The sequence below is a fragment of the Sturnus vulgaris genome, chromosome 1, assembly GCF_052056855.1.
Source record: "Sturnus vulgaris isolate bStuVul1 chromosome 1, bStuVul1.hap1, whole genome shotgun sequence".
Taxonomy (NCBI): domain Eukaryota; kingdom Metazoa; phylum Chordata; class Aves; order Passeriformes; family Sturnidae; genus Sturnus; species Sturnus vulgaris.
This window is the reverse complement of record NC_142243.1, coordinates 70,574,921-70,601,233: the sequence shown is the minus strand read 5'-3', so window position 1 is coordinate 70,601,233 and position 26,313 is coordinate 70,574,921. Positions and strand designations below refer to the sequence as shown.

The following is a 26,313-nucleotide window of genomic DNA, read 5'->3' as shown; positions in this document are numbered from 1 at the left end:
GGTCCACACATATATGTTGCCAATAGTGCAGTCATTACCCGTTTGAAGGAAGATTTCAGCAGTGTAAAGAGCCCATTTGTTTAGCTTTAAATCAGGAAAATTGCCAACTGCTGCTCTTCATCAGAGGAGGAGTTTCAGCCCCATGTCCTGTTCATCTCCCATTTCTGTGGGGAAAAAAAAGATGGGCAGTATGCACAGAGTTCTCCTGAAATACTCCTGACTCTGGTGCAGTCTGTAGACAGTCTCCTTCCCCCAGCAAAAAATACCTGACACAGGAAAGAAAGGTTTCTTCAGCCTGAGACAAAAGGGAGAAGGGGTGGGTTTAGCCTGACACAGCAAAATGGGAACAGGTAAACTATTTCCATGAGGACAATCCCTAGTGGTCCTGCATCACTGGGGTTTTATTATTTACTTCCCTGAATTAATGCATTTAACAATCAGGACAAGCATCTTGAAATATTTTTCGTCACAGTGAACAATCTAGACTTATCACATAAGGACACCTATATATACATATGAATTCAAATTCTGAAATTCTGACTTTCTTTGTGTTTTAGCCACAAAATCTTAATTTCAAAAATCATATACTATTCATTCTGCTGGAGATATCCTAGATACACTTTAATAATAATTTTCACACACTACATCTACGAAAACCTGCTATACAAGAGTTATTTCCTTTTAACAGACATCTAACAACTTTTCTCAACAAATGCACTCACACAGAGCAGGATTTTCTTTATATGCTTTACATTAATTAATTCCCTAGAATAATAGGAAACAGCTACTTACATAAACAGGCTCACCTTGCCCACACACTTGTGAATAAGTCTTTCTTCAAAGTAAAACTAACAATTTGTCTTTATACAGTATTTTCAACTAGAAAACAATTTGCTGCTTGTAAAGTAGTAGTTGTGCCTTTGTGTTTCTTCAGGGTACCACAAATGTTAAGAAAAAAAAGTAATGTCATTAGAAGAAATTCAACCTCTGTCAGACAAATAACATCTGCTAACAAGATGTCCCTACATTGCAGATGGGCACCCGCTTCCAAATTCAAAGTACTATTGTAAAATTTGTGTATATTCACGAGTTAATGGAAATGTGGTCTTCTGTGTCTGTTTAAACTTCAGGGGGGATCACCTGAGATTGCACAGGTTTCCATCTGATGAAACGAAGTGGTTGCACCATGTTGTTCTTGCTGTGCTCCAGAGCTAAGTATTTTTGTGTGCCTGAAGAAAGTGAGAAATAAAAATGTGTGCACCATTTCAGAGACCATACAGATATGTCTGAGCTATAAGAGACTCAAATTTGTTCAATATTTTACTGGCTTACAGCTCATCACTGGTAATCAGACTGGCTTATGCCATCAATCTCCTTAATTAAGAAAAATAAGATTAAAAGGCTGGCTTATCTTCCTGAGTTCTCATGCTAGGGTGTCTAGGCAAAATTCAGAGTCCCCAGGGAATCTTTGAGATCTCCTTCAAGGCTGCTGAAGATGAAGGACCTCTTTAGCTCAACAGCCTTCTACATTTGGAGGAGTACCTGTGGACAAGTCACAAATTGATTTCATGGCATCATGGAATACCCAGTTGGAAGGCACCTCAAGGATCATCTGGTCCAATCTTTCTTGGCAAAAGCAGTCTACACAAGACAGCTGAGCACTCTGTTCTGCTGAATCTTAAAAGTGACCAGTGTTGGGGAATCCACTACTTCTCTGGTAGATTATTCCAGTGGCTGATTGTCATCATAGTAAAAAAAATTTCCTCTTGTATCTAATTGGAAGTCCCCAGGAATAATTTATACCCATCATCTTTCCATGTGACTCCTTGTAAAAAGCAAGTGTCAATCATTGTAGCCACTGGAACATGGCGATAACATTTCTCTAATTTCTCCTCTGAAGCCAATACAAGGCATGCCACTTACATAGGGTTCAAGAAAGACAGAAAAACTACTTTCTCCTCTGCTGGAGCATGATGTGAATTTGTTACAAAAAGGTTCTTCTGCACAGGTTTCTGCAGACAAAAGAGCAGCCAGGCTGAACCTCCCTGGGTTATATCTGCACCATAGGTCTCGGTCAGTGGGAGATGAAGGGGTGGAAATACCACCTGATGTTCTTGAAAATGGGACCTAAAGGGGTACCTATCCCCAGGCTAGCCTCCACTCCAAGGACATTTCTAACTGTCTCAGAAATAGTGACAGTATGAATGTGATCAATGTACAAAGACAAGTTCACTTTACACGCAACAACAGGACAGGGGCATGATGTAAGCTTTCCTCACCAGTGGAAATCCTGTTTGCTCTGGGATGGCACTGTGCAGCAGCAATAAAGTCTGGTGAGGACACCCCCAGCAGTGACTGGGTGTCCCCTATGGCTCTGCTTTCCTGGGGGCACATAAGGTCACCCCGAGGACAGGCATATCTGTCCCCTCATATTGCACAGTCACTTTTGAGCCTGTTTGCATTGGCTCAGCCAAGCCAAGTGGTAAAGTAAGTGTCCCTATAAGTTTTATGAAAAGAATTGGACAAAAAGGTGCAAGAACTTCTTAGTGCAAATGAAAGGAAAAGCTGATGATCTTGGGCTCAGGCAGCAGAGGATCCACACAGAAAGGAGCTGTAGGAAGCTATTTGAGGAGAACTTTACTGTGTAGCTGACTGAGTGCTGGAACAGATTTTCATAGAGAAACTCTGGAGTCTCCCTCACTGGAAATATTCAAGAGCCGTCTGGATGCAATCCTGTGCAACATGCTCTAGGATCACCCTGCAGGGAGGTTGGACCAGATGATCCACTGCAGTCCCTTCCAGCTTCACCCATTCTGTGAAACCAATGCTCATGGAACTATTTGTTTAATAGGTTTTTTATTCATAAAGGATTTCTATGGAAAAGATGAACACCAAAGAAACCCTTCTTTTGCAACATCTTTATGAAATCTTCACAATGGATGATTGTATTATTTAATGCATTCACATTTAACAATTTTGGATCCTATGTGTAATATCTTCCCATCACTCTGGAGACTTGTAGCTTTTTAACTTTGGCTGTTGGTAATCCATCAGCTGTCTGAAGCAGTCAGCTCTGAATTTATTTTTTTTTATGTCTTTAGTACTAACAACTGGATCTGTTCTAAATACTGAGATTTACCAGACACAAGCAGGGATGCAGAAGAAACAGGGTATTTTTAAACATATTGTTGTTATTATTAATAATAATAATAATACCATCACCATAATCATTATTAGTAGTATTATCATCATAGAGAAAATCCAACACCATGAAACCCATATTATGCATAAATACAGGAAATGAACATACCACAGAACACTAGTGCTCTAATGGCCTTCTAGTTCCCTACTCCACTTCTCTCCCTAAGGAAAAAATGCTCTAATAAAGAAAGGAAAAGGGCAGCAGAATGCTTTTACCTGGCTATTAGGTCCTCGTATCCCACAATGCTGGAAAGAATTTTCTGGGCAAGGGGGATGGAGCTGAAGATCAGCTGGTCTATGTGAGAGCATTCCCAGGCAGTTTGGAAATGTCTTCACCCAAAGTACTTTTTGTGTAAAAAGTAAAAGGTTTATGGCCAGAACCAGTGACATCTTCTTACTCTGTATCAATTTTGAGCTTTTTTTTTTACAAAAGATGAGGAAGAGGTAGATGTGTGTTCTGAGTTAATTACAACGTGAGTCTTCAAATAGATCATATAATGAGCTCCACGCTTTTCAGATACACCCACATTTTTCTGTGTAGATCACCAAACCCACAACAGGAGTTAGTTTTAACCCTCTGCCAGCACTCACCTGGCATGCCCAGCAGAACACCCTATAGTCCCTCAGGCACAGGAGTCCCCTGGGGTAAGGCAATTTTTAGCCAGAGAAAGCTCAGCAAAAGTATTCAAATAGCACAGACCTGCTCAGGGGAACACCTTGCTCTTTGCCTGGAAGGCTCTTGGGAGACACAGCTAACTGGGTGAGTGAGAGTTACCTCATTCCTGATCTGGGAAAGATTTTCTATGAGCTATGTGGTGATAGTAATGAGACCTTGGCAGGCTTGAGCAGGTCCCTCCCTGGCACACATGTCCTGGTCAGCAGGGAATGGTTCACTCACTGCAATCTCCCCCAGCACATAAATCAAGGGTCTCCACCTCCCCAGTCTCCCCCCCAGCCCCTGAAGCAGGCAGCACTGTTGCCTGCTCTGACCTCAGGAGCATCCCTGATGTGCAGTTTGTGAGGAAACCAACCAAGGCTGCAGCACAGCATGGTGGCAGCTGACCAGCATTTTAGGGAGCTGCAGAAATCTCACCTTTCAGCATCTCGCTTTTGGCATGAAACCACACCTGGTGACATTGCTGAAATTGATCAGCAGCATTTGGACACCAGGGCTGGTCTGTGCTCCACCACTCTCCACACCACCAAGGCTGCAAGATGTAACTGTGGGGACACTGCCACCCCTCAGCCATTAGCACCTTCAAACCACGAGGCATCAGAAAATGCTCTCTCAGACGAATCCTTGGTGAAGGCATCACCATTCACTGAATATGGTTTAATAACAGATTTTCCTCATAGCATTCTGATGTATTCTACTTTTTACTCATTTGGCAGTTCAGGGTATTCTGCAAGGCTTTCTGTAAATGTCACCACCAGGTATCATTTCAAGCAAAGGTTTCACCACTCCATCTTTTGGACCAATCTTCTTCTGGGGCACTGTGGGCAGCTGAGGGGAGGCTCTGGGGGAGGTTGCCAGCACCCACCCACAGGCTGCAGGACCAGAGCTCTGCAAGACAGTGCCTGTCTGTGAGGTGTTGTTGTGGGTTTCTCACCAGATAAGTGGATTATTACCCTGGCTTGCAGCTGCTCCACAGAAATAGGTCAGTCTCAGAAATAAGCTTTTCTTTCCCCTATTTGGCATCAGAAGCATCCAAGAGGAAAAGGGGCTGCTTACAGGATCTTTGTCCAGAGATCATTAAACTCCTGAACAACGGGTCTCCTCTGTCAGTGTCTCCTAAAGAGGGAAATGTTCTTAAAGTCAGCACCTGAGGTTTTCCTTGCATTAGATATAGGTATGTATCCCATAGTGGTAAGATATTTCCTGCATCTATACTTGCTCAGCCTTTGTTGAGAAAGCTTAAGGGTAGCACTGATGCCAGATCTGAAAAAATTGGAGAGAAAGAGGTAGAGCCTGAATATGGCTTTGCCTTTCTCAAAGGTGACTCTGAAGCAAAGGAGCAACCCCAGGCAAGCTGGGAGGAGGCTGTTTTGGCCCACACTGCCCAGCTGTGAGGGCTGCAGCACTTTGTGCCTGCTGCAGGAGACAGCACTTGAAAAAGCTATTGCCCACTGTGGTATTCCTCCAGCTTCCCAAGTGAATCCTGCAACAAGCTCACATCTCATTTTCTTCTGTTTTTTTTTTTTTTGTTTTCCAATCCACCATCACAGTAACTGCAGATAACATCCCAACACCCACCACTTCCCATCTCTCTTTGCCCACCACATATTTGCACTTTGAAAGTGTGCTTAGCACAGAATTTGAAGTGGGCTTGCAGATTGAAGTAAAAGGGAGCTGCAGTGTAACATAAGCAATGCAAACTTTAGACCTAAGCATCAGGTCAGCCGTGCCTTCCATCAGAAAAAGAAAAAAAAACCACCAGCCTGTAGAACTGGCAAGAAGAGCAAAATGAAGTACTGAAATTAAGGATATGCAACTTGGCTTTGATATGAATATTTCTCCATCCCTCACACCCTTTTCATGCCTTATAACTCAGCTGATGACTTTGCAGAAGAGAAAGCTTTTATTATTGCATTTTTCTTTTCCATCATTCCTCTGCCAATCTGGAGTGCCTTTAAAAATCACTGAAAAATATTAGTATAAAAGCCTTTATCTGTTACATTTGGTATGGTTGCAGAAAGACACAGGGAAAACCTTACAGGAAATATTCTTTTTATAGGAATTGTAGACCAGGAAATCAGGGTGATTTCCCATTTTTGGGGAGCATGCCCAAATAAGTCCTTTTTGCACAGTTAGTTCCCACAGGCACTTATGCCGGAAGGGCCTTTGTCAGCTGGTGATTCCACTCTGGGAATTCTTAAGGAGCTAATCCAGTTTTCCTCGGCTCAGGATGCTCACCCCACATACGTGAGCTGCTCTGTGTGAACAGAGAGGCTCTACACATCATTTTCCCTAGTGAAACCACACAGGAGGCACAGGCTGGGAAGAGCATCCCTCCCCACCTACAGTGGCAGATCTACAGATATCTGTCTCTGGGGTCTGCACATCAGTTTGCCTCCTTCAAAAGGACGTGTGCTGCCATGGCTGACACACACCACGGTTTCTGGAGTGGCACAGCTGATTTAGAGCCAGGCTTTGCTGAGTTCCCATTTCCATGGCCCAGTAACCACATGCTGGGGACTGTGGGAGAACCGCAGGTGACTGACCCCAAAGACTGCAGCAGAAACTCGCCCCCAAAGACTGGCAGCTGAGCGAGGCCCCAGCCCAGCTGGAGCAAGCAGATGAAGGAGGGAGGACAGGCTGCAGCAGCCTTGGGAAGCACGCCATGGCCAGCAGCCTGCCGAGCAGGTTGCTCCCAATAAAAGTGCTTTGCCACTGGATTGAGGTGGCGGATGAATTAACTGTGCCATTTCCATGGCATTCTACTGGAGCTTAAATGTATTAGTAACTGTTCATCCCCAAAACAGGTTTTTCCTCCCACACGAGGGAGAAAAATATCCATCTGAATTTTCTAGACTATGTGACAGGCTTGCAAACTGTTGTTAACTTTATCATTTGGGATATGGATTAGACTGCAGCACATTAATTTATCAGGAAGTAAGAGCTGCCTGTTCATCTCTTTTCTGTTATGACATCTGCAGTCAAACTATGATAGGGGCCAGACAGACAGTGAGTAATAGACTAGAATATGAAGTTTGGAGGAGGGGGGGAAATGACAAGGTTTGCTGCGGATAGAATTGAACCCATTAAGCAAAAAATAAAATAAAAAAAACAGTCAGTGTTAATGAAATTAACACTTAATGAAATTGCAGATAATGAAACCTGCTAGTTAAAAGTGATATCAATTCATATCTTTTAAGGCTGGTACAGTAAAGTCAAGCAAAAACCAATCCTGCAATTGAAGGTGTTTTGCTGGAGTCCCCAGGACTTTATAGACACCACCCACTTCCTCCTCACCCCTTCAGCCCCCACCATGGTGGGGACATACACACATTTTGTCTCTGCAGGGACAGGCCTCCAGGCACACTGGGTCCTCTCCCATCCTTCACCTCCACTCCTGCATGACAGACCTGCTGCACGGCCACACGGCCAGCATGATGGCAAAGATGAAGGCCTGTGATTTGTAGGCCAAAAGAATGCATAAAATATTAAAGAGAGCCTTGCCAGCATTCTAAATTGTTAATACAAACTCTCCAGGTCTGCAGAAAAATATATTCCTGTTGTTATTTTCAGGCCCCCTTGGCCTCTTAGTCCTCCAATTATGTGAACAGCTACAAGTTAACAATTACATGGTTCAAAAAGTGTGAAGCTTAGGTACTTTAGTTTGGCCCCTTGATGCTAATGGACAAATCTATTTACATTATCTATATTTAGTGTGTGAGGGTCAGTGCCCATGAACTTTTAGACTGAACATGCCATGTCATGACAGTGTGGTAAGGGTCACACCTCACAGCAATTTATACAAGTCCACACTTTATTTTAACACTTAATGCTAAAAACAAACCATCTACAGGGCACAGAGCTATCTGCCTTATGTGGGTACCAAACCCCAGTCTTATTTCCCAGCTCCCCAGGGACCAGACCTGCTGTCCCAAATCCTTCAGGATTTCACTCCTCATCAAGGCATGCTTGTATGTGCCTAAATGCAGTAAAATTCAGCACATGCTGCTAAAAATGGTTCACAAATATTTAGTCAAAATAAATTCAGCTAATTCATGCTGAAGATTTTCACAGGTGCTTATTAAATCATATTACGTAAACAAATCCAGCAGCAACTTTTTCCCTTTGTTCCTATTAATTCACTGGGGGTGTGCATGCACAAGAGGCAAGGATTTATGTCAGGAGTATTCAAGTAGACTCCTTGTAAGCTCTTTGGTTTCTCCCTTTCTGTTTTAAAAGGTATCCCTGGCCTAGCCTGGATGCAGAGCAATGTTGCATGGGAACAAAGGAATGGCTGGGTGCTGGATCAGGCCATTGCTCTGCCACTCTCGATGCCCATCCCCTCCAGCAACCAGAGCAGCTGCCTCACAGGACAGTGCAAGAAACTCCCTGTGAACCATCCTGAGATGATCTGCCGACAGGAGAAGTACTTTCCTACTCCTCACCAGTTATCTGTTTCCCAACACCATGAAGCATGAGTTTGCATCCCTTATAGATTTTTTTTAATCTTGTCTCATGCAGTTCTTCTTATCCATAAAATGCCTACCTAGTCTGTTTTGAATCCGGTTAATCTTTTGGACTCAGTGGTGTTTGGTAAGTTCCCAGGATTAATTAAGTGTTATCTAAAAATATGTCCTTATCAGTTTCAAATATTCTTTTTCCCTCTTCTGCTTCCTCATTGAGTGGCTCTCAGTCATGAAATTTTAAAAGCTAGCTGAGATTATCTTTTCTAGCCTTTCCAATATTTCTCACTGTCCACCCAGCTTCTCTCCTTTTACCTATATTGTCCCTGAACAGAAGCAGGAGGTGCCTTTTGGCCTCTTATAAGGAACATTTTTCAGGACTAAATTGCTAGATCTCTTTTTTATGTATAATACTAACAACTATCCAGTCCATTCATTCAGCCTGACCCCAAGAGCCTCAGAAAGTTTACAGTGCCATAAAAAAGAGACCAGACCATCTCCAAAGGCAAAAGCCCCTAGAACTGAGCAATTCAAAAGCCATACACCAGGCTGGACAACATCCACCAAAAGATAGTGTCCCATCGTTCATTTGGGATCGATTAGCTCAAACCCAATCATCAGAATCAACAAGTTTGCAGGGAACTTGCAAAGGCAGCAGCCGGGAAGGTAGAGCCATCTACGCCCATCCATAAATCCAGTGGGCTGGTTCGCCCAGCTCTCCTCTGGTCACGCAGCCTCACTGGGCCGTGTAATTGCCGCCTTATTGGAGAGATATGAGCCTGCCCGTCGAACAGATGCAACTTTCCCCTGCTCTCATTCAGCTGGGAACCCGCTCGCCAAAGCAGAAATAAATCACGGGGAACTTGCTGTCATTTCTCCACCTTCCCGCACACCCTCCGCCGCTGCCGCCTGACTGGCTGGAGCTGGCATAGTTTTTAAATGAAATCTGTGAGATTGGCATCAACAGCCTCGCCTAATTTTTAGCTAATACCTTGGTGGGTTCTGCGTTCGCATCTGGCCGGCGCCGTCACGCTGAGCCTGATGATAACAGGCTGCTGCTCTTCCCGAGCAGAACCCGGGGTACCGCCACCGACAGCCCAAACAGGGGCTCGTTCCAAGCAAACAGCACATCGCAGCCAGCCAAGGGTCTGCAGCACAGGACTTCTCCCAAGGAGTAAAAAAAAGGAGGGGGAGAGGAAGAGGGAGAGAGGGAGAGAGACAGAGAAATGTGTTAACTATGCTAACAGTGCCAAGTAATATGCTTCGTTAAAAATTTAATCACCTGCAAGTGCAAAACAAGTGCAAAGCAATCATGTTGTAATTAGCACAGCAATTAACACCTCCCTTTTCGATAGCACATGCATCCTAGGAAGTGCATGATTGCAAGTGTTTATGCTGCTGACAGGCTAAGTTCCTATAGAGAGGGAAAAATTACTTAAATAGATTTTTTTCCCCCCTCGTCTTTTTGGCATTTGGGCTGTTATGTGTCCATGAAACCCCAGCACCAGCTGCCATGTTGGTTTTGTGTGAGCGCTGCTCCGTTGCATAGCGGAACTAACAACTCCAGCTTGAACTGGAGCCTCCTGAAAGATGCCTGCAAGCCTCTAGAGCCCCACTCTGAAACAAAGATGTAAGTATGAAAATCACAAGATGATTTTTCACATACTAACACTTGCCAAAAGGGAAGCACCCAGGCCTGAACTGAGATTGTAGGTTTTGGAATGCGACAGCAAAAGAGACAGGACAAACCGGAGTTGGGGCTTTGGGATGGGTCTGCATCCAAAGCACACTTAGCTCTGTGGTACTGAGGTCTCTCTTTGACATGTGCCCCCATTCAAATAGCCAGCTCTCCCCAAGGCTGTGCTGGAAGTAGTGTGATGCAGTTTGATAAACTGCCTGGGAAAACCCCCTGCTACCAGCTGTGTCCATGCCACTGCTGCTCTTTTACCCACACACTGGGCTGTCCATGCTTCTCCATGATCTCCTGTTCCTTGTCACCCCTAAAAACCCCGACTTTGACTGTCCCACTCACTGTCCCTCTCCTAGGGCTTCTTGCCAGCTGCTTGTGAGATGATGTGAGGAAGGAAAGCTGGCTCTCTCTTAGAGAAGTTATATAGACTTAAATACTCACATCTCCTGAAATATTCTTATTTAGAGGCCGTTCAACTTTAATAAAATGGACTGTGTTTGTACTGGGACAGCACACTTGGCATCCTGGCAGAAACTCGGTGACTCTCGTGGTTGCTCAGTAACTGATAAAGAGCTGGTCTGCGAACTTAGCATCCAAAAGCTGATCACCAAAAGGTAAAAGTCATCTTCGGAAACATAAACCATGAGGCCAATCTTGAAATTCCTTCCCTCCCAAACAGCGAGATTGTTGAATGGTATTTTCATCGCATAGTTCAATATTAGGGTTCCTATTTGCCAGGTTAAAAGCCACAAACATTACAACATCAGGCCCAGGCCAAACAACCCTGCAATAACAGCAGCTCCTGAAAAAGTTGTTTCCTTGCTGCATAGCCTCAGAAGTTCACATTTTACACACCATTAATTCCATGAATTAAGACAAAATTGGAGCAAAATTCAGCAATTACCAAAGAGACAAGTAGAAAGCAAGTGAAAACAAAGCTGGGAAAGAGTCATGGTACCTTAGCTATCCCAATGTATTTTGCTGTTTCTCAAGCTGCTTCTGAACTGAGACAGAGGCTGAGTCTGACATGATAGCAGTTTAACTGCAATTTCAGCACAGTTTCTGACAGCAGTGGGGCCCTATGCTAGTTCCCCTCTCTCCAGCCAATTGACCCGTGTTTCATAACAGACCTATGGGTTACCCATTTTTATTTTATTTGAGGTTTTGTTTCCAGCTCCACTGGCCTGCTTGTACCATTTTCTGCCTCCACTGAACACTCCATTGGAGCCACAGGCCTTGGAGATGGTTCCATACTCATCTCTGTTAGGAGGTAAGCACATATTTGTGGGGTTTTTTGGCACGGTCCCCACATTGCTTTCCTGTAGTTCAGACTAAACGTGAACCTGCCCAATTCTCAATATAGCTCAAGCATCCTCGTTTTGATGTCTTCCATTGGCAGTGACAGGCACTTACCTCTAGCACACTTTATATCACTTTTATAAGTGTTTTGTGAGGTGTGGGCTGTAGAGTCCTTAAGTGCATCCCCTAGTCCTGCCTGAGGCTTTGCGGGAGAGAAGGGAGAAGTTCTTGGGAACTGCATTAAAAGATCTGCTACCACCTCTGTGAGAGGTTTGGGGTGATTTCCCTGCCTCTGCTGGAGTTCACCTTCTCAAAGGCACACTGCTAAATCATCCCTGCCTGAGATGACTTACCCCCAAGGCTCAAAAAGCACTTCAGAAAAGCAGTTATGCTTGTACTTGAAATGCACTTAAATAAGCCACGAGTGAGCGCTGGGGGGGGCAGAGGTCCTGAGGAGAATTCTCCCTGGGACACTGACCCAGGGTCCTCCTCTCAGATGACAGCACGTTTCCAGTGACACAAACACAACATCATGTGTAATCGAACGTACACAAAGCATGTTTTGCAAGAGGAGGATCTCGTGCAGTGTGCAGTCCACACCTACACTAGGCATGGTTGGATCCTGTGGTGTCAGGTCCCCTTCAGTACATTAAAATGGGGTCCATCAAGCTGAGGGGAAAAAAATGTCTGTGCAAGTTGCTTGTTAAAGTTTTTGCAGCACAACAGAAAGTTCAAATAATGGGAGCCCCTGTTCCCTTCAAACCACAAAAAGCTGATAGTTATCACCAATAAAAGTTAGGAAAACCACTGGGGGTGAGGAGAACCTTGAACTCATAGGAAACCACAAGTTTGTGTAACTGTAAAAAAGCTCATGGTTCAACATATATGCAAAATACATCAGAAATTTCTCATCCTGGGAACAAGCAAAACAGCCTGTGCCCATGGGAGGCAAACACAAGTGGGGAAATCCTCTCATGGACAAGGGCCACAGCAGAGAGTGACAGACTGGGACCTATGATCTGCTCAAGGCTGTGGTTATCAGGAAGTTTCCTGGTCCTGGGTGTGCTACATGGAGTATGGAATCACTCAATGACTTTGTTTGAATCTAAAAGCTTAAAAAAACCCAAAAACAAAGGCGGCTTTGTCAAGCAGGATCAGTACAGCCTGCAGCCCTCAGCCTTGGACCAACCTCTTGTGAGTACTTCCTCAGAAGATCAATCTTTATAAGGCAGAAAGAGTCCTCAAACAACTCTTTGCAAATGGATAAGCACTGTAGCCAAGATTCACCAGCAGGATTCAGGCATTTTCTGTGCCTGTATTCCCTGAACTGTCCAGCCAAGCCAAGAGCACCACTATGTCCCTCAAGGATGACTGGGTCATAGTTCTCAGTGTCACATTATGGATGTTGTGTTCACAGCTTTCAGAGAGGTGAACGTGGGTGGTGAAAATTCACAGAGAGTTGTACAGCTTTTTCCATTAGCAAGGCATACGCCTTAAAAATAACAGATGACATGAGGAGGAAAGTACCAAAGCAGTGAAATGTGATAGGAAACCCAAGTGTACCTGAGCTGCAAGTACAAAAGGCTTGGGAGACATTTAGGAAGGCTAGAAACCTGCTTCATTGACTCATAGAGAAAATTTTACTGGGTTTTTTTGTGCTACGACCATGAATAAAACTTCAAAGTCCGTGACTTGACTCCCTCTTAGTGGGAGTTTGGAGAGAGTAAGAATCCCACCCCTCACTAATAACCCACCTAAACTTGACAGGCACTTCTCTCCCACAGCTGGAGAAGATAACCTTTCTCACTGATATTTCTGAGTCTGGAATAAAAGAGAGTGAAAAATGCAGAGGAAGAAAAAAAAAAAATCTGAATTCCCACTCATTTTGCATATCCAGGTTCCCAGGCACCCATCCCTTTTTTACTAAAGCGGGGGGAGAAATACATTTAATAAAGATCTGGCAGGAGTATGATGAAATAATGAGTAGGATGAGACCATGTTACATAAATTGGCAAAGCTCCAGCTTGTAAATGATTAAAACAAAAGAAAAAGGGAGTTTCCATGAAGACTAACGTAAAAAGCATTTTATAATCAAAAGGCCTGAAACTATGGGGGCTGATGGGAATGTCTAGCAAAACAAGCCTGTTCTGAAGCTTCCAGATGATACATGGAAACTTAATCAGCTCATCTCAGTCAACCTTAAATCAAAGAAAAGACTGATTGGAGGTTCAAAGGGAAAAGTGGGTTTGTGGCTTAAGAACAAGAACAGGACACTTTCCTGATTCTGCCACAGATTTCCTTTGAGATCTTGGGTAAATCACTTACTTGTGTGATATTAAATTTCATAGTTATTGGGTACAGAAGTTTTCCTGATATGCATATTAAAATTTGTCTCTGGAAGTGGACTGTTGCATTTATATGCCTGGCTCTTTACACCTGCCCATACTATCCACAGAGCACAGTTGCTAGCAAACAGACTTTCAAATTTCTTTCAATAATTTCTTCCTCTCTAAAATGTGGGGAAACCTCATATACCTACCTTTATAGCAGTGCTGCTGAATTAGTGCATAATATTTCTAAAGATCTCTGAGTAGAAAACATTATGGAAGTGAGAAAATTCTCTGTAATTTACTGCTGTGAGATTAACAGTAAGAGCTTTTCTCTCAGGTAGACACCAAAAAACAAGAAAGGAAAAAAAAAGGAAGCTTAAATGGTTGCAGTCTCTCTGCTATTAAGAAAAGCATCCTTTTGCAGTTGTCCAGCAACTCTTGCTTCTTCTTTAACTAAAGCCAAAATTCAGTGACATTAAAACTGAAATTTATAACATCAAGAGAGGCACAGATCTAATTTATGTTGGAAAAGAAAATTTGTTACTCAAAATCAAATGCTAATTGGCTGCAGCCCTTTAAACTAGGCAAGCTAAGAGGCTGTGGAGAACATACAGGTCTTCAAGGGGAGTTTACTAACCAGATGCAGTTAGAACCCAGCCTTAATGTCTTTTTATCTTCTAGGTTCACAAGTCTACGTGTACGTGTGTGCACATTTCTGAAAGTCTGTTCCTCTGTACACTGAAAATTCAGATGAAAGTCAAAAAGAGGAGAGCTAGATCAGGGGATGAAGACTTCTTTATACTGCTTCCAAGCTCTGCCCTGATGCATTGTGTAACCTTGGGCAAGTCATTTAACTTGTCTTGCTCATCCATCAGATAGAAAGATGATGCTTATCTGTTGCATGAAAATGAGTTAATTGCTGTTTGCCAACTGCTTTCATCTCTTTGGATGAATCAGATTGAAGCCATATATGTGAGTGTATATAATTTTGCATGTGTATTTTTATTTGGAGCTTGCTTATGTCTTGGAGCATAGCTTCTTCAGGTCAACACTGGTTATCTGCTTGGCAGGGAGCCCCTATTGTACATTTCTGATGTAATGCAAATCATAGCAATGAGAAACACATAAGTGAAAGGTATTACACTTATCATCATCATTAGCTGTTGTTGTTGTTGTTATTGCTGTTGTTATTATTATTATTATAGTCTCACACTTGGATGCAGAGATAGGACCACTTAAAAAAAATATGGCCCCAAGAAAGAAGTCTTCTGTTCTTGGGAATAAGTCTCTAAAAATGAAAGGAATGGGAGAGGCTTGGGCCTGGAGCTGCATTTACACAAATGTGTTGATGTAAAATTCCCAGAGGCATCACCAAATCTCTAAATTCATTTATTTATAGGCTTTACCACTCAGAAACTGACCTATGAAAGTGCTTGGCCAGAGGGTGGTTCTCAACAAAACAATAAATCTCCTCCCTTGGGGAGGAGTCATTGCACTCATGACTTGTTTGATTTTGGGAAATAGAAGACTGAGAGACTCAGAGGGAAATAATAAGGAGAAATTCTTTAAACCATAGACACAGCTACAGCTCTGGAAAGAAGTCCAAGGGCTGTACAACCCTTGGGAGCAAAGTCTGCTCCTCAACCACCATTGGAGGCACTATGGACTGTACCTCGTTGGTGGCACATGGAGCTGACTCTGCTGCTGAAGGATGTGGAGTTGCCTTCAGAGGCCAAAGGGGTCACCATTGCTTTGGGAAACAGGGCTGGAGCAAGCAGCAGACAACAGCAATCTGGTGTGCTTGAAAGGTATGATATTTAAATATACATAAGTGCTAATTATAAAATCTTGTCATTCTTTCATTCAAGACACTCCACCATCAGAGTTTCTTCAAATGAGGTCAGATTTCCCATTCCTATCTGACCCTCACTATCCATGCTGCTGCCTTTGTTGTGTGGTCGCAGTCATCTTTGGAGAGGTAGCACCACAAAACCACAACTTCTGCAGCTCTAGAAAAAGCTTTAACCTTGTGGCAATTTTCATCAGAAAGAAGCAAAATCTGGATTTGCTAATGCCTCATTCTCTGCCCCAAGCACCAGGTTTTCCTTTCTCTGGGGTGCAACTCCCAGCTTACATCTGAGTTTGAAAGCACTGCAGAGATGTTCCTCCCCACGAGCAGGCTGCAAAGCTTTGGAACTTCTGCTCTTTCAGTCTCATGGACTGCAACAACAGAGCATTCTCCATATCAAGGTCTTGGCACGTTGTGTCTGGACTCATTCCTAGGCCCCATGGTTGGAGAAACACACATTTTCTACCCAGTGGCTCTTCTAGTTCCCCCTTCCACAGGACTGAAAGGATGGGGAAGATTTTATCCAGACTTTCCATGCATGGTTGAATTTTGCCCGTAAGGACTTGTTTTTACTCATCCCACACTTTCGTCACACCAGGTATGAAAGATGGGATGCAAATGCTGTTAAAGTGTTAACTTGTGTGATTTTTTGTTCTAGATTGCAGCTTGTCATTATTTAAGTTAGATTGGTTATCTCATTTTGTTGTTTCACTCTGCTTGCTTTACTTGCTATTTATTGGTTGGCTTTTATAATGACTGTGATTAAATTAATAGATTTTAGAATGTAAATTACTTTCCAGTAGTGTTTATTAGATACATCTACAGATAGGGTTTAAATAAAAACACAGCCTGAAATCAGAGTTGCTGTGCATTCTAATCTTAATGGGTGGCATGGACCTAACCTGCTCTTTGTTAGGTTTGGATATCTGGAACAACACTTTTCAATCTACCTCTGAAAACCACTAGGGCAGATGTTGGCACAAATTAATTTTTTTTCTCTTTCTTACAGGGGCCCAACTTCGTTCAGATACAGAAACCACAGTGAGGTCATCAACTTTTGCAGGCTAAAGAGGACTTAGTCACTGTTGAAAAGGCTCCATAGGAACGCTAATCAAAGACAAACTTTCAGCACAAGTTAGAAAGTCCAAAGGATGGCAGCAGAAATTTCCTGTGCTTCCTGTGCCTCCAAATGCCTTTCTACTTGCTAGTACATTTTGCTCCTGCTTCTTTTTTGTAAAACATCATTATTAACTGACTCTGTCACACACACACTTCAGTCTAAAATATTTTTGGCAGCAAACAGGTCATTAACATTAAAACTACAACATGTGAAGGGCACCTGTATGTCTCCACGTTTGCACGAAGTCATCTGTGATTACTGGTGGTGAATCTTGACTCCATAGAGCTCTTGAGAGTCACGCTCATCTGGCTCTTTGTGCTGGAAGGCATCAGGAAGCAGCAGCCTTCCCAGGGCATCTTGCAATTATTCTCAGTTATTGGTATGGTATCAGGTCTGCTGGGATTTTGAGAAGGATCATCCCAGCTTGTCACACAGAACCCTGGTCCTCTGCAGAATCATCTCACCAGCTCACAGTGCAACTACCGACCTTGAACACAAAACCATGAAGTCTCTCTTCCACTGCCCTGCTCATGGGGAAGCAAGTCCTTGCTCTCTACATTTCCTGCCCCTGCCACCCTTGCCTTTTGCACAGCCACATGTGCCCAGATGGTTTTTGCTTCACAGCTCCTTCTGCTCCTTTAAAAGCAATTACATGGGGAATGTTAGTGATGAAAACTTGTTTAAACCTGAGCACATGGTTAAGTCAGCTTTGTAATTAATTGCCTCATCACTGCAGTCACCCTTCAGGAATGCTGTGCTGCTGGTTCAGGACCCAAATAAGAAAGGGCCAGATCCCAGCAGAGATCCAAAGTGAATGAAATCATGAAGCTGTGCAGGAGGTCAGGTCTGACCCCCTGAGATGATGAAGAGGGAGTGGCATCATCATGGGCCCACCAACAACCCAGTATGCAGAGCTGGGCATGGGGGTGCCGCGAGAGCCCCCAGTGCACCACTGGTTTTGTCCCAGGGAAAGGATTTGTTTCCTCAAGGGATGCCTTTTTAGTTATCCTCTCCAGTGCTGTGTCATGGCAGGACTGCTTTCCACCGGGTCAGGCACCTCAGAGCCCTCCAGGGCTCACATGCAGAAGAAGAGAGAGTGAGCAAGGAACCCACTACCAGCATGTGAGCTAATGGAAACGGCGTGGGACTGAAAAACAAGTCACTGGAGGCCCGTCGAGAGACAGATATGAATGCTGTGGAGGCACGGTGGCAGCACCTTCTCCCTCATGTACCTGTGGTAAGAACAAACAAAGGCAAATGGGCTGAAGCCATAAGACTCCAATTACTGTTGTCTTCTTTCTATTCACATCTAAATGTGCCAAAGGTGAATATGTTCAGCACGTGGTTTCACCAACACAATCTCTCCTTGACGCTGGCACTCACGTACATGTAAGTGAGGAGAAGGAAGAAATAGGAGAAAAAACTTCTCAAAGAGTGACAAGTAAGTGAAAAGAGGGAGAAGAAAGAAGAAAACCAGTAAGTGAGAAAACACAGGATGGAGGAAGCTGTGCCTACAAGGGGAGAGCAGAGAGTGATGATGACAAGGGGTACTAAACTAAGAAGCAACCTGAACAACTTGTGGATCAGTTCATAGCCATCTCTTCAGTCCTTGTACCTCTTAGAAAGCTGCTGTCCATTATGGAGCAAAAAAGGGCTGAAAGACAGATAGATAGATAGATAGATAGATAGACAGATAGATAGATAGATGATAGATAGATAGATAGATAGATAGATAGCTATTTCAGATAAGAGTTATTCTTAATATTTGTGGCAACTTTTTAATTGCTACTTACATTCCAATTAAATAACTACATGGAGGAAAAGACCAGAGTCTGAATTAAGGGCTAGATTAATGATGTGGATAGCAGAAACTTTAGCACAAGTCCTGCTCAGAGAGTAGCCCAGGACACACAGCAGCTCTCATCCCTATGTCTGCCAGTGACCAGTGCAGCCCCTAGATTTAACAGCTCTTGTGAAAAGAAGAAAGCTTTACATGGACCTCTGGGCAGACGTTGCACTGCTTGGGGAAAAGCGTGTGCTTATGCCAGTTCTCCTACAAAGCTGTCCGTGCAGAGTCACTGGTTTACAATCCCTCTCCCACACCACCAAGCAGCTCCTCTGCAGGCTTCTGGGGGAATTCTAACACAAGGAGATAAAAAGGGCAATCAATGCCTGTGATAAGATGCACTCCAGCAAACAGTTTATAATTTTTCTCACTGGGCTGCAGATGACCTAATAGGCTGTTTTCCATCTCTAATTTCTATGAATCTGCAATCCTATTATTTATATTGTATCTTGAGGGTTTCTTCCAGAGTAAATGCTGTAATTATACCCTGAACAATAACACTTCAGGTTCTGGTGTAATAGAACTAAATATGCAATTATGTAGTTAGTAAATGTAACAGTACAAAACTCAGAATCTGTATCCATGTACTGTAGCTTCTGAAGAAGAATTTGTTTCCTGTTCTGTACACAGCAGATGTAATGTAATTATTGCTAACTGAAAAGTATCAGAAGACATTCATATGATACCAGCAAAAAATGCCCCTCTAGCCAATTCTTCATTCAAACATATGAAAATGAGAGAAATCCCGCAATTCTATCTTATCAGTGAAGTCTAGGCACATACATTTGATACTCTGCAAAATCAGTACTTTCCAGGCTTTAGATGCATGGAACCCACAAAGAATACACATCCATACACAAAGGCAAGGATCAGATTCACCCCTGATATTAGTCCAGCCACTTCAGCTGGATTACAGGACAGCAGAAGACACTCCATTATGCAACTTGTGTGGATCATGGTTGGAAGAAATAAAACTGACCTCCAACATTTATACAACACTGTGTGACAAAAGGAAAACAACATGAAAGGAACCACAGCCTTGTGGCTAAGGAGCTAATCCTGGTCTTGGGAAATATGGTTTCTACTCAAAGGTTTGCCACAAGTTTCACATATGAAAAGAAAAAAGCAAAAAGGAAAAAAAAAGAAAAAGAAAAAGAAAAAGAAAAAGAAAAAGAAAAAGAAAAAGAAAAAGAAAAAGAAAAAGAAAAAGAAAAAGAGAAAGAAAAATAAAAAGAGAAAGAAAAAGAAAAAGAAAAAGAAAAAGAAAAAGAAAAAGAAAAAGAAAAAGAAAAAGAGAAAGAAAAAGAAAAAGAAAAAGGAAAAGAAAAAGAAAAAGGAAAAGAAAAAGAAAAAGAAAAAGAAAAAGAAAAAGAAAAAGAAAAAGAAAAAGAAAAAGAAAAATAGAAAGAAAAAGAAAAAGAAAAAGAAAAAGAAAAAGAAAAAGAAAAAGAAAAAGAAAAAGAAAAAGAGAAAGAAAAAGAAAAAGAAAAAGAAAAAGAAAAAGAGAAAGAAAAAGAAAAAGAAAAAGGAAAAGAAAAAGAAAAAGGAAAAGAAAAAGAAAAGGAAAAAAAAGAAAAAGGAAAAGAAAAGGAAAAGAAAAAGAAAAAGAAAAAGAAAAAGAAAAAGAAAAAGAAAAAGAAAAAGAAAAAGAAAAAGAAAAAGAAAAAGAAAAAGAAAAAGGAAAAGGAAAAGAAAAAGGGAAAGGAAAAGGAAAAGAAAAAGAAAAAGAAAAAGAAAAAGAAAAAGAAAAAGAAAAAGAAAAAGAAAAAGAAAAAAGGAGAGGGAGACCTTTATTGTGAACCTTGCTTGCAAGAGGACATCTTAGCAGTAAAAAGTGTGATTTTGCACAGGCTACAAATGCCCTTTAATTGCAACTTAAATCCAAATGTGAAATGGGCCTAGCTGTACCAGGGAAAAGTGCCTTCACTAAATAATAATAACACAAGTTTTAAAAAATTATTTGAAGACTTGGGACAGCTCTAGCTTTAGAAATCTTGGGATTCCTATTTGCTTGAGTAAGACAGTTACGTGCTGGTTGAATGGGCACGGTGGGAACCCTCTGGATAGGGCCTTCAGCTGCAAAATCAGGCAGTGAAGAGGGAGTCACCACTGAGCCATGTGTGCCCTTGCAGCAGCTCCATTGCCTCTTGGTGGAGGTGTGACATCTCACCAGGTTTGTCAGGCACAAAGTGACAGAACCAAAAGAAGCACAAATGTTCTTTTCCTGTAGAAACTGCACTTCAATTATCCAAGTGTAAAAAACCTATGATACTTGAAAAAGGTGTTTTATTGCTAGGCAAACACCCATCAGGTTTCCAGTATTGCATGTTACCTTGCTCCTTAGAAGAGTCTGCACCATTCACCCAAGGTGCTCAGCCACTGCACTGCTGAAGCCTGAATGCCATGACAGAGCTCTGAAGTCTGCTGTGTTCTACTTTCATCTCCACTTCTTTGCAAACTTTCCATTTGCCACAGGAGAACAAATATCACACCATCCCCACTGATGAGTGATAGTTCCATGCCTGGGTGCCTTACAGAACTGTACAGTTCTTTCCTGCCTTCTCTACAACCAGTCATGGATTCTGCATCATATGACTGAACCACCAAGATAAAAATTAACATGATGCTCTGTAATGATGTGTAGTGGCTTTCCTTTGAGCTGAAACACTTGATCATAGCCTCCCACCCCATATTTGTGTCATGCTATTGGCACTGGAAGGATTAGCTTTGTAGTCACAATTATATGAGAACTAAGTAAACTGCAGAAATTTGTAAACTGTTGCATTGCTAAATTAAATGCTGTTTTAACTAACAGTTAATAGTGTTTACTGCTGTGTAATAGTAATTTTCATTTTTTACTGTATCTAATGACTTTCTGATGACTCAAATTCTCTGTAGGGATACCAAATCATTACATTAAGGATGAGTGATTTTAGTATGCAATGACTGATCAGTACAATAATATGTAGACTCATGCTTCAGCTAGTAAATTAAATCATTTACACCAGAGTGTTTGTCAGCCAGAAGAGTTCTATTACATTGCTGCATTATAATGTAGAGTCTGCTCAAAATAAAACACATGCTATATTAAATCTGTGCCACTTTACAAACAAAACCCTTAAGGAGCAGCAATTTAGCATATAGTGAGGCCATGAAGAAGGACTGTTTTTCACATAGAGTGGATAAATCCAGAAATTTTGTAATTCGTTTGAAAAGGTAGCATGGGAACATACAGGTGTGAGCCTACTAGTTGCTTCAAGCATTCCAAATATCACTTGAACACTTCACTTGGTACTAAAGGGACTTGTGGAAGGGAAAATGGCCACAGCCAGAATTTGTGAGCTTTCAGATAGACATACAGTTGAGCAAGACTTGATGGGATCACCACACCATCCTGAGCCATGAAGAATAAAAGGGCAGTTTACTCTGTGATGCAAACACTCAATGGCTCTGCTGAAATTGGGTGGTAGAATGTCACTGGTGAATAGCTGAACATGATTTTATGTTAAGAAACTAAATAAATTCTTCATTTGAATAGGACTTAAAATGCAACCTCTCACAGCATTTAGGAATTTCCTAGTGTAGGCTTTAGTTTGGACCCAACAATTATTTTGTCAAAATGTTCAGAAGAACAGAAGATGCTTTAGTGCTTTAGTGTTTTAGGAAATTTTTGTTTCAGTGTTTTGTTTGAGACACCAAGGGGCCTAATTTCCAGTAAGAGGAAAGCATCAGAGTTTCTATTCAACCATAATTAGAACAGAAGGTTCTTTACTGTTTGGAAGAAATCAGATCCCAGAGTCTCAAGATATCTCCCAAAGGCCATGCACCAATGCTAAACCATTGGCTCCACTGACTTTGACCGAGTCATGCTCATATAAATACATTCAGTGATTCAGAACCTCACATTCCACCAACACATAATTATGCCATCCAGAAAATACTTGTAGGGACATATTACCTTGGACAAATTTTCCCTCTTAGTTTTGACACACATCCTGAGACACATTCAGTATAAAGCCTTGAAGGACAGCAGGAGATGCTTCATCATGTTTGCTAAGTTCATCTCTCAGAAGCAGCAGCTTTACTGTCAGAGAAGGACTCTGAGCTTCTCATAATGGGAAAGAGTTGTGTCAGGGCAAAAGGCATGTTTTGTGAACTACTTAAACCCACATGAATTTATTGCTTTTCAGGAACTTAATGACTCATTCAATCTTTTTACCCTTGGGATATCGAGAGTCACAAAAACAGTGGTATTTTGACTTGTGAAATCTTCATCGTAAAAATGTTTTCTGTGCTACTGTGTAGGAATCAGGTTTCTCTGGCAAGAGCTAAAAAGACAGGTTTACCATGACTAGTTTATTGCTTGGCATGCTTTGATGAAAGCCACTTAATGGATGAGATTGGTAGCAAGACAAGAGCGTTCTGTGGTGCCTTAACACCTGATTCAAGGGGGCATCTGCTGTGCAGGGCAAGATCCCACATCTGTAACTTTACATGACACATCTAAGTACAACATACACTTTCTGCACAGCAAAACATCCCATATGAGCCAACTCAATCAAGATCAGCCCCCTGAATTTTTTGTTGCTGTTGTTTGCTTAAGTAGCCATTAAAAAAAAAAAAAAGGCAAAGCAAATGCTTTTGATCTTTTTGTTCGAAATATAAGTGTGTTAAAATGTCCTAATAATCTGGAGGCTTGCCAGCTTGTAGGCAGGCACTAAGTGAGGTTTAATTTTTGCACAGAAATCAAATATTAGCAAGGGGAACATGAACACATACAAAAAGACTGCTCATCTGGCCAACATCTGGTTTGATGCGGCCATTATTTCAACAAGTACTTATAGGCAGGTTTTTTGTTGTTGTTGCTTCCTCCCAGAACAGCAACAAACTAGTAGAAGAGATTAAAATTTCCACATCATTCCCACACACAGAGTGGTGTTGTACAAGTTGCCCAGGATGCCTAATTCATCCCTTTCCCTTTTTTCATTTAGCTTAAAAAAAAAAACAAAAAAAAACAAAACAAAACAAAAAAAAAAAAAAAAAAAAAAAACAAAACAAAAAAAAAAAAAAAAAAAAAAAAAAAAAAAACCCCAACTATTATATTTAAATACACGGGCAGGGAAAGTGAGAGTAGCAGTTAAAATTGTTACTTTCCAATACATTCTTGCATAGCAAGCTGTGTCAGTGTTTATTACACATGTTTAATGAAAGAACTAGAATGCAAAAAGAGAGTAGTTTGGATTGAGAGGTGAAATCAGTGGTCCTAAGACCAGATGGCTCTCAGTTTTGGAATATTTGGAATATCAGGGTGTCTCACTGCTCATGCTGAGCCTATTGATCTCCATGTGGAAGGGTGTGCTCTTTTTCACTCTACCAGAAGAGAGGCATTCTTCCTGGAATCATTAAAGATGACAGGCAGATTTAATTGCACATCCAGGATTTCTTGCTATACCTGCAGATGTACCTGTGCTTGTTTCCAAATGCCCTCTTCTCTCTCAGGACATTAGTGTGTACCTTTCAAGGTAAGCTGGGGGTCACCACCAGTCCTGTGGTTAAATGACAGCCCCAGGTGCTCTGCTGGATGGTGTCTACCAGGCCTTCCAGCGCTGCGAAATTCCAACACCTTCAAACAACAGCCATGCTCTTGAAGTCAGTCTGCTATGGAGAACAATGCTTCACATAAAGAAAAAACATAGAACCCAAGAATAAATCTGTGTTATAGATTGTAAACTAGTGACAGAAAGGCAGCCAGTGCTGGAGCACATCTGTATGCAAAAATGGAAATGAGAGATTTTTCTCCACCACTGCCTTGCTTAATCTGCTTTTCACAGTAATGACATTTCTTCTGCTTGTAGCACCACCTGTCTTTATGTTGCTTTTCCTCTCTGGTATGGCTGTGACCATTTCTGAGGCTTCCAAAACCAGAAGTCAATGTTATGGTTAGAATCCCATAGAAGCAATTGCATATTAAGTGTGCACATCCATTTACTGCAATCAAGCCAATCCACACAACTTATGGACACAAAAGGTGATGAGGGCTGGTCAGCCTTGCCACAAAAGATAGTACTCTAGATTTGAACTGAAGTTCTCAAATCTTTCTATCTCAAACTCTCATCTCACCCAGACTGAACCCCTCAGAACATGTCTCACTCCCTATACATGATGCAGCCTGGCCACCAGACCACTGAAGGGCTCCTCACTCCAGGGCTCAATTCTTCTGGCTGCCTGCAAATGCCTTTCTCCAAAACAGGAGGGATTAAGGTTCCAACATGGTTTTTTGGGTGGGGAGAAAGGAGACAGAATGAAACTGTACAGGTGTGCTTGTCCATTGATTTGTGACCATGAATAAGCCTTCCTTCTGAAGGTGTTGCTACATCTCTCAGAGGTAATAGTCTCAGGTTTGGGGGAAGACTTGGCAGGTGCATGTTTATATTGTCTCCTTAGGCAGGAGACAATATGCTGAACCTGAGCAAATGGTGCCTTCTTCCCCCTCCAACCAGAGCAGTCATGGAATCAGTCATGAACACAAAAACAAGTCAATATGTGGCAAGTCACTCCAGCAGCAGGAAGGGGATAGTGCTAAAGTGCGGATGAAGTTTAGAAATTAACTTAGTGGCTGTCTGTGCAGGCCTGGGTGAGGATCTCTGCTGCAAGCAAGTCTTCTTTCAGCCTTTTCTTGCATAAACAAATTGCTGACATAAGTGGTCCAGGACACACCTGGAAATCAACTTTTCTTCAACTTGCTACTCTTCATTCCCTCTCTGTGCTTTCACCAGGCTGCCTCTGTGCTTACAGCAACTGTGGCAGCTCCATCAGCGGCCAGCTCTGTTTTCTGTACATGCCAGGCAATAATTAGTTGGTTATTTCTTGTCTCTGATTGACATAGCTCCTACTCCAGCACAACACAGAACTTGTTCTTGTCACTTTGCAACTTTCTCAAGATGCCATTAGTGGGCAAGGTGACACAATGTGAGGTAAATCACAAAACAATACCATAAACACAAGGGCAGGGCCAGATTCACAGCTCTGTCCTTGCAGTTTCACTCGGTAGGAACTCTGTTGAAATGTATCTGTCACACACAAGACCAGAGTTGCATATTCAGCCCACAATGTGGTTATGAGACAGTGCAAAGGAAGAGCACTCATTTCTATTACTAGAGAGCACTCGTGCCGTACAGTTGTTTTATGTTCTGTGAACAAGTAAAGATAAGGCAGAAATACACGCACAAAGAGGAACAAAGATGGGGTTTCTATGGAAACAGAATTTCCTGACTCATATAATTAAAATTAACCATATCCCTTGCTAATGGAGTTGTGGGGACAAATAAATGTTGATTTTCTTTTCTTTATTATATGTGAACACTTTTAGTTACCTTTCTCTTTTCACTTCATCTCTCTGACATGTACATGCCCATGCACAGCTTTTTATTTTATACACAATGCTTTTGTTCTGTACACAATGTGAACTCTGTAGCTTTCCTAACTCCCAGTAATATTAACAAGAGTTACTCATGTAAATCTCCCATTCATTGTTGGGACAATAAACCTCAAAGAGTATGAAAGCACTACATTAAACCCATTTTTCTCAGTCCTGATATGAATGTAGGATGAATGTAGGATCCAGATGAAATGGCACACATAAACCTAAGGATCCACTGTTGCTGGATATCATGCATCATGCACTTATCCCTCTGTCTTGTGCAATACTAAGGGAGAATGTTCTCAACAAAACACATTTGTATTTCCACAGTGCAACATCTCTTGCTAGGACAATTGAAGCAGCACGAGCACTTTAAAGCCTTCCACAGTGAAACACAGGTTGTCTGCCTGTAGCTTACA

The 26,313-nt window shown here is 42.0% G+C and overlaps 1 long non-coding RNA gene across 1 annotated transcript in view; it reads left to right on the top strand.

Annotated features, from left to right (window-relative positions):
• Positions 1 to 16,846, top strand: part of LOC148225291 (uncharacterized) — a 49,958-nt gene extending 33,112 nt beyond the window's left edge. Inside the window, exon 4 of the long non-coding RNA XR_015801292.1 lies at positions 16,518 to 16,846. This is a non-coding gene — a long non-coding RNA (uncharacterized LOC148225291). The remainder of the gene's footprint in view (positions 1 to 16,517) is intronic.
• The last annotated feature ends 9,467 nt before the right edge of the window (positions 16,847 to 26,313 follow it).